Source organism: Tupaia chinensis, unplaced genomic scaffold (assembly GCF_000334495.1).
Source record: "Tupaia chinensis unplaced genomic scaffold, TupChi_1.0 Scaffold000360_1, whole genome shotgun sequence".
Taxonomy (NCBI): Eukaryota; Metazoa; Chordata; class Mammalia; order Scandentia; family Tupaiidae; genus Tupaia; species Tupaia belangeri.
The window spans coordinates 784,202-793,100 of NW_006159856.1; the positions used below are offsets into that span (position 1 = coordinate 784,202).

Below are 8,899 nucleotides of genomic sequence, written 5' to 3' on the forward strand. Positions count from 1 at the left end.
AAAAAAAAGCATTCAACAAAATCTAACACCCATTCATGACAAAAACTCTCAGCAAACAGGAGTAGAGGGTTCTATGGTTTGAATGATAGTCCCTCCAAAATCCAGGTGTTGCCAATGTAATAGTATTAAGATACGGTGACTTTAAGAGAAGTCTGGCCTCTGAGGGCTCCTCCCTGTGAACAGTATTAAGGTCCTTATTAAAGAGGCTTTTCTACAAATTGCCCTTTTGTCTTCCACAATGTGACGCATGATCAGGCAGCAACAAGGTGACATCTTGGAAGTGGGGAATGGGCTCTCATCAGACACCAAACTTGACAACAACATTACTTTGGACTTCCCAGCCTCTAGAACTGACAAAATTTCTATTCTTTGAAGTTATCTAGGCTTAGAAATTTTATTATAGCAATGAAAACAGACTAAACAGGGCCAGTCCCACAGCCTAGTGATTAAGGGATCTGGATTCCACATGGCTTACCATAGTTTGAATCCTAGCCCTAACAGCTTGAAGAAAAACACCAGGTACATGTGCATATGTACCCCAAATCCCAACAGAAAGGAGAAATGGGGAAGGGATTGCAGCATGACCATGCCCCACTGGGGGGTGCTTTGTCTTTCTCTTGCTCACTCTCTCACTCTGGTGAATGCACGCGCCCTCTGGCAATTAAAAAAAAAAAAAAAAGAACAACAACAGACTAAGATAGAGGGAAACTTCTCCAACTTGATAAAGAATACAGGCCCAGCTCCATGGTGTAACAGTAATGCACAGCTCAAGAGAATCTAGATCCTAGGGACCAGCAGTTAGCGTAATGGCTATGTCACTGGACTCCCACATAGTCGACCATGGTTCGAGTCCTGAACCTGGTGGCTTAAACTTGCACTGGGCGCATGTGCGTGCGTGCCCAAGATCCCAAGAGGAGAATGGAGGAGAAGGGATTGTGGCGTGGCCATCCCCCCTGGGGGGTGATTTCTTGCTTTCTGTCTCTCTGTCTCTCTCTGTCTGTCTGGCAAGTGCACACACCCTATAGCAAAAACCTCTCCAAAAAAAAAAAGAAAGTTCACTGGGGCCAGTAGGTGGCGAGGTGGTTAAAGGTGCTGGACTACCACGTGGCCAACTATGGTTCCAGTGGCTTACTTTTCCTCTCTCTCTCTCTCTGTCTCTCTCTGGAAAATAATAATAATAAATAAAGTTAAATAACTCTTTAAGAAGAAAGAAAGCTCACTAGCAAGAGGCACACAGAAAGCTCACTAGATGCCCTCTTTAATCATGGAGCTGATCATGTGCCTAAGATCTCTACCCTTAATTTTGCCCTTAAAAATGCGTGTATGGATGGGACCAGCAGTTAGCATAATGGCTGTGTCGCTGGATTCCCATGTAGTAAACCACAGTTTGAGTCCCGAACCCAGTGGCTTAAACTCATGCCAGGCACATGTGCGTGCATGCCCATGATCCCGAGATGAAAATGGAGAAGGGATTGCGATGTGGCCATCCCCCCTGGGGGGGTGATTTCTTGCTCTCTGTCTCTCCATCTCTCCCTGTTTTTCTAGCGAGTGCACGTACCCTATAGCAAAAAAAAAAAAAAAAAAAAAAAACGCTCCAAAAAAAAAAGAGAATCTAGATCCTATATGGCAAGTGTAGTTTGAATATCCAGTCTGATAAGCCTTAAAATGCCCCAAGTATGCACACAAGAGCTAATGGCTAAAGGAAGAAGTAACTGTGGTATGGCCAGGCCCTGTGAAGGGTACCCATGTATATCTCTCTCTCTCTCATAAAGAATAAAAAAAAATTAAGAATATCTACATAGGGGCCAGTAGGCAGCATGGTCATTAAGGGCTCTGGGCTCCCACATGACCAACTGTGGTTCAAGTTCCAGACTTGACAGTTTGCCTTCTAATTTTTTTTTTTTCTCTCTCTCTCTCTTTCTCTCTGACCCTCTCTGGTCAAATTAAAATAAATAAATAAATAAAGTTAAATTTTTTAAAAAGGAGTATCTACATAAAAATCTATAGTGAACATTACATTAAATAAATCTACAATTTACATCTGAGAATTGGTGAGAAACTCAAAGCTTTGCCATTAAGATCAGAAGAAGGCAGTGATATCCCCTCTCACCACTGCTTTTCAATACTGTATAGGACGTACTAGCTAATGCAATAAGACAAGAAAATGAAAAGTATACAGATTGGGAAGAAAGAAAAAAATTGTCTTTGTTCATAGATAACATGATCACTTATGAAGAAAATCCAAAAGAACTGACAAACTAATACCTGAAACTAATGAGTGGAATTTTAAATTAAAAACAGTTTACCCCCAAATATCCCCAAAAATTAGATACTTAGGTATAAGTCTAACAAAATATGTACTAGATCTATACAAGGAAAACTATAAAACTCTGATGAAAAGAATTCAATATATGTGAGATACTTCATATACAGAAAGACTCAATATTGTCAAGATGCCAGTTCTTCCCAATTTGCTCTACAGATTCAATGTATTCCCAATTGTCTCAGTTCATTCAAGCTGCTATGGCAGACTTTTATGGACTGAATGGCTTACAGACAACAAAACTCTATTTCTCACAGTTCTGGAGGATAGTAATTCCAAGGCTGGCTTATTCAGTAACTGGTATAGGCCTGCTTTCTAGTTCATATATGGCCATTTTTTCCCCTATGTCCTCAAATGGCAACACAGATAAGTGAGTTCTGTGGAGTCTCTTCTTCAAGAACACTAATCTCTTTCCAGAATGTTTTACTCTCATGATCTAAGTACGTCTCAAGGGCAACATCTCCCAAAGGCCCCACCTCCAAATACCATCATACTGGTGATTAGATTTCAACATATGAATTTTGAGAGGACATAAACATCAGTCTACATCACCAGTCATAATCCCAACAAGTTATTTGTGGATATGACAAACTGATTCTAAAATTTATATGAAGAGGCAAAAGACCCAGAATAGCCAACACAATATTGAAGGAAAAAAACAAATGTGAAGGACTGACACTACTGGACTTAAAGACTTACTATAAAGCTGGGACCAGCAGGTGGCATGGTGGGTGGTTAAGGTGCTGGACACTCCCACATGGCCGACCACAGTTCAAGTCCTGGACCTGGTGGCTCGCTCTCTCACTTTCCCTCTCTCTCTCTCTCTGTGTCTAACTCTGGTCAAATTAAAAAAATAATAATAAATGAATGGATAAATAAATAAATATTAAAAAAAGACTTACTATAAAGCTATTGTAATAAAAACACTGCGGTATTGGTGAATAAACATACAGATCTAAGGATAGAACAGAACAGAAAATCCAGACTCACATAAATAGAGTCAAATAACCTTTGACATAGGAGCAAAGGCAGTGCAATGGAGAAAAGACAGTCTTGTCTTCTTTAGTTTTCCTTTCCATTAGAGAGCATATAAGCTAACTAGAGAGACAGAAACAGAGAAAGGGAAAGGAGAAAGCACTCCCCATGTGGATACTCATGCCAAAAATCCCTTCTTCTATGTGGATAGTCATGCCAAAAATCCCTTCTTCTATCTACCTCTCTCTCCTTTTGGGGTTTTAGGCACACATGCACACATACCTGGAGCTACCAAGTCTAGGACCCAAACTGTGCATTGGGCCATGTGGGATCCAACTGCCTTAAACACTTTTTGAGGTAGCCCCAACAACTAGTTGTCTTTTCAACAACTAGTGCTGGAACAACTGGACATCCACATGCAAAAAAAGAAAAAAAAAGACTCTAGACATAGACCTTACAACTTTCACAAAAAATTTACTCAAGATAGATCTCAGAGTTAAATGTAAAGTGCCAAATTATAAATCTCCTAGAACACAGAAAAAAATCTAGAGGATCTAGTGTTTGGCAACATCTTTTGAGTTATAACACCAAAAGCACAATCCATGAAAAAAAAAAATTGATAGGCTGGACATCATTGAAATTAAAAATTTCAGGCCAGGAAGTGGTATGGTAGTAAGGTGCTGAATTCCTACATGGCCAACCACAGTTTAAGTCCAGGATCCAGTGGCTTGAAAATCATTCCAGGCACATGTGCATGCATGCCCAACATCCTGAAGAGAGAATAGAGGAAAGGGGACTGCAGCATGGTCATCCTCCTTGGGGAGTAATTTCTCACTCCTACCTCCCATCCCCCTCTCTCTGGCAAGCACACGCCCTATGACAAAAACCTGAAAAAGAATGTGGTCTGCAAAAGACACTGTCAAGAGAATAAATAGACAAGCCACAGATAGACTGGGAGAACATATTTGCTAAAGCTATATCTGATAGAGGACCTTACTCAAAATATACAAAGAAATTTTAAAACTCAACAATAAGCAAACAATCCGAAAGAAAAATGGACCAAAGACCATACGAGACATCTCACCAAGATAGGCATATAAAAAAATACGTGAGGGGTGCTGGCAGGAGGCATGGCAGTTAAAGGTGCTGGGTTTCCACATGGCCAACCAGGGTTTGAGTCCTGAACCTGGAGGCTTGCTTTCTCGCTTTCCCTTTCTCTGTCTGTCTCTCTCTGGTAAAATTTAAAAATAATAACAAATTGAATTAATTACATAAATAAATAATTTTTTTAAAATGTGTGAGGGACCAGCAGATTGTGTAATGGTTACATTGCTGGACTTACATGTAGTCAACCACAGTTAGGAGTCCTGGACCTGGCAACTTAAAACTCATGACAGGTGTGTATGCGTTCCCAAGATCCTGAAAGGAGAATGGAAGAGAAGGGACTGCAGGTTGACCAACCTCCCGGGGGGTGATTTCTCATTTTCTATCTCTCTGTCTCTCTGGCAAGTACACACACCCTACAGCAAAAATCTCTCTCAAAAAAAAAAAAAAGTGAAAAAATGTTCCACACCATCTGTCATCAAAGTTGCTAATTAAAACAACATCAAGGGGACCAGCAGGTGGTGTGGTGGTTAAGGGTGCTGTACTCCCACATGACCTACCGCAGTTCAAGTCCCGGACCTGACGGCTTGCTTTCTCTCTTTCTTTCTTTCTCTCTCTCTCTCTCTCTCTCTGTGTCTCTCTCTCTCTCTCTCTTTGTCACTCACTCACTCTCTCTCTCTTTCTCTTTTTCCCCTTCCCTCTTCCCTCCCTCCCTCCCTCCCTCTCTGGTCAAATTAAAATAAAGTTAAATAATTGTAAAAAAAAATCCAGGAAGGACCAGCAGATGATGTAATGGATATGTCACTGGACTCTCACATAGTAAACTGCGGTTCAAGTCCCAGACCTGGCAGCTTATAAACTCACACCAGGGGGGGCTAGCAGATGGCATAATGGTTATATCACTGGACTCACACTTGAACTGCAGTTCAAGTCCCAGACCCGGTGGCTTAAACTCACGCCGGGCGCATGGGCGTACGTGCCCAAGATCCCAAGAAGAGAATGGAGGAAAAGGGACTGCGGTGTGGCCATCTCCCCCCAGGGGATGGGGTGATTTCTTGCTTTCTGTCTCTCTCTGTCTCTCTGGCACACACACTCAATATCAAAAATTTCCCAAACAAGCAAACAAAAACACAGTGCCATTGTACATATATTAAAATGGCCAAATTCCTGGGAACCAGCAGATGATCTAATGGTTACATCATTGGGTTCCCACATAGTCGACCATGGTTCGAGTCCCAGATCCAGCAACTTAAATCCCACACCGGGCACTTGTGTGTGCATGCATGCCCAAAATCCCAAGAGGAGAATGGAGGAGAAGGGATTGTGGCATGGCCATTCCCCCTAGGAGGTGATTTCTCACTTTCTGTCTGTCTTTCTCTCTGTCTCTCCAGCGAATGCACACCCCCTATGGCAAAAATCTCTCTAAAAAAAAATAAGTAAATAACAAAATAAAATAAATAAATAAACTGGCCAAAATCCAGAATACTGATGACACCAAATGTTGACAAGGATGTGAAGTAACCTTGCTTTGAAAATGCAAAATGGTACAACCACTTTGGAAATAATTTGACAGTTTCTTACAAAATTAAACATAATCTTACCATAAAACCTAGAGAGTGTGCACTTTGGTATTTATACAAAGCAATTTAAAAGTTATGTCCACACAAAAATCTGCTCAAAGATGTTTATAGTAGCTTTATCATTGCCAAACAATGTCCTTCAGTAGGTAAATAAACTAGGTCAGCTAGGTGGTGTGGTGGTAAAGCATCTGGATGTCGAATGGCCAACTACGCAGATCAAGTCACAGACCCAGTGGCTTAGAAAACACGCCAGGGGGACCAGCAGTTAGCGTAATGGCTATGTCACTGGACTCCCACGTAGTCGACCATGGTTCGAGTCCTGGACCCGGTGGCTTAAAACTCACACCGGGCGCGTGTGTGCGCGTGCCCAAGATCCCAAGAGGAGAATGGAGGAGAAGGGATTGCAGCGTGGCCAAACCCCCTGGGGGGTGATTTCTCGCTTTCTGTCTCTCTGTCTCTCTGTCTATCTGTCTGGCAAGCACAGGCGCCCTATGGCAAAAACCGCTCCAAAAAAAAAAAAAAGGAAAGAAAACACACCAGGTGCATGTGCATATGTGCCTAAAATCCCAAGAGGAAAATGGAGAAGGGATTGTAGCATGACCATCTCCCCAGAGAGTGCTTTCTTTTTTTTTTTTTGAGAGGTTTTTGCTATAGGGCACGTGTGCTCACTGGATAGTCATCTGGGGGCTAGCAGGTGGCATTGTGGTTAAGGTGCTGAATTCCCACAGAGCCAACCACAGTTTGAGTCCTGGGACTGACAGCTTGAAAAATCACACCGAGGGGCCGGCAGGTGGCATGGTGGTTCAGGGCGCTGGACTCTCACATGGCCAACCATGGTTTGAGTCCCAGAGCTGGCAGCTTGCTTTCTCATTACTCCCTTTCTCTCTGTCCCTATCTGGTCAAATTTAAATAAATAAGTAAATAATAAAATTCAATAAAATAATTCTTTAAATAAAAGACTAACTTGAGGCCAGCAGGTGGCACAGTGGTTAAGAGCACTGGACTCCCACATGGCTGACTGTGGTTCAAGTCCCGGACCTGGTGGCTTGCTTTATCTCTCTCGCTGGTCAAATTAAAGTAAATAAATAAATAAATAAATAAATAAATACTGAACTTCAATAAAACTAATTTTTAAAAAAAGAAAATCACACCAAGTACATGTGTGTGTCCAAAAATAAAAATAAAGTCATTTTTTTTCAAGTGCACAGAAACCATGTTTAAAGTATTACCTTTACAATCCAAAGAAGAACTACCTCTCCACACGCTTTTTTTGGCCACAGTATGCATGTACTCACTAGAGAGAGACAAAACAAGAGTGCATGGGAGAGGAAGAAAGTACCCCCCAGTGGGGCATGGCCATGCCTCAATCTCTTCTCCATTTCTCCATCCTGTTGAGATTTTGGGTACACACATACACACACACACACACACACACACACACACACACACAGAGTCAGCAATGTGGAATCTATTGGGTGGTTGGGAAAGTCATGACACATTTTAGCAAAAAAAAAAAAAAAACAGAAAGCTTAGGACCAGCAGTTAGCGTAATGGCTATGTCACTAAACTCCCATGTAGTAGACCGCGGATTGAGTCCTAGACCTGGTGGCTTAAACTCACACCAGGCGTGTGTGCGTGCATGTCCAGGATCCCAAGAGAAGAATGGAAAAGAAGGGATTGCAGCATGGTCATCCCCTCTTGGGGGATGATTTCTCGCTTTCTGTCTGTCTCTCTCTGTCTTTCTGGTGGGCGCACACACCCTAGAGCAAAAATCTCTCCAAAAAAAAGGAAAACAGCTACATCATGGCTTCCCAATGACCTAATAGCTCACTTAATCACTACACACTGCGTCAGCCCAAAATGCCACTCTTAAAAGGAGATCTTCATTGTTCCCTCCTACCAGTGAGTACAGACTGTAGCACATCACCACATGGAAGAAGACCACACCAAGTAATTCCATTTTGAGATAAAGGGCACAAAGTGAGCTCTGACTGGCAAGGCAGAAGACCCAGCTTCAGACTCCACTTGGCCTGCTCACCAGCTGGGCTCTCCCAGACAAGTGACTTCACCTATCTCAGACTGGGTTTCCTGGAAACTGAAAATGGGAAGGAACCCATTTCACAAAGACTCAAAGAATCAAATAACATGTGTGAAAGTTCCTCAGTTTTTGCCACATTTAATTTATGACCACTTAAAACAAACCACTTAAAAGCATGTGAAAGTCCACTTTCCTTCAGAAATACTGCTGTAAGGGTTTATATAAAAAAAATTTTAATTTGCTTTATTAAAAAAATATTTTAAATGTTTCCAATGAATCAGTGAAAAATACCTGTTTTCTTGGTTCACCTACCAGTAAAAATGTGTTCTCTCTGAGATTAGAGGCTCCTCATATTCCTATTTTCTGTACACGTAAGTGCATACGAGTAAATGTCTCTATAACTAGAAAGATCTCAGTGCATCTACTTTGTTTTTGCCTATTTTAAAGAATTATTTTGTTTAGTTTTTATTATTATTATTATTATTATTATTATTATCATTTTCTTCCATTTGACCAGAAAGAGAGAGAAAGGGAAAGTAAGAAAAGCAATCATGGAAAGTTAATTCAACAAGTGGCAGCATGCCCCGGGCTCGCAGCCCCTTACAGCCAGGTCCAGGACTCAAAGTGTGGTTGGCCATGTGGGAGTCCAGCACCTTAACCACACTACCTGCCGGTCCCACATCTACTTTTTAAAATTGATTAATGTGTCATTTCTGTCTAACATACTTCAACTAGGAAAAAAAACTGTTCTTTAGGAACCAGCAGATGGCATAATGGCTACGTTGCTGAACTCCTATGTAGTCGGCCACAGTTCAAGTCCCAGACCCGGTGGCTTAAACTCACACCGGGCGTGTGTGTGTGTGTGTGTGTGTGTGTGTG

The 8,899-nt window shown here is 41.8% G+C and overlaps 1 protein-coding gene across 5 annotated transcripts in view; it reads right to left on the bottom strand.

Moving 5' to 3' along the window:
- The window catches only part of FAM53A (family with sequence similarity 53 member A), an 88,359-nt gene that overhangs the window by 77,113 nt on the left and 2,347 nt on the right, over positions 1-8,899 (bottom strand). Inside the window, exon 1 of one of the 5 annotated variants that reach the window (XM_006152888.1) lies at positions 4,641-4,677. The exons of the other annotated variants lie outside the window; for them this stretch is intronic. The gene's annotated coding sequence lies outside the window, so the exon portion shown is untranslated. Of the gene's footprint in view, positions 1-4,640; positions 4,678-8,899 lie in introns of those variants that run through there. 5 annotated transcript variants of the gene reach the window in all.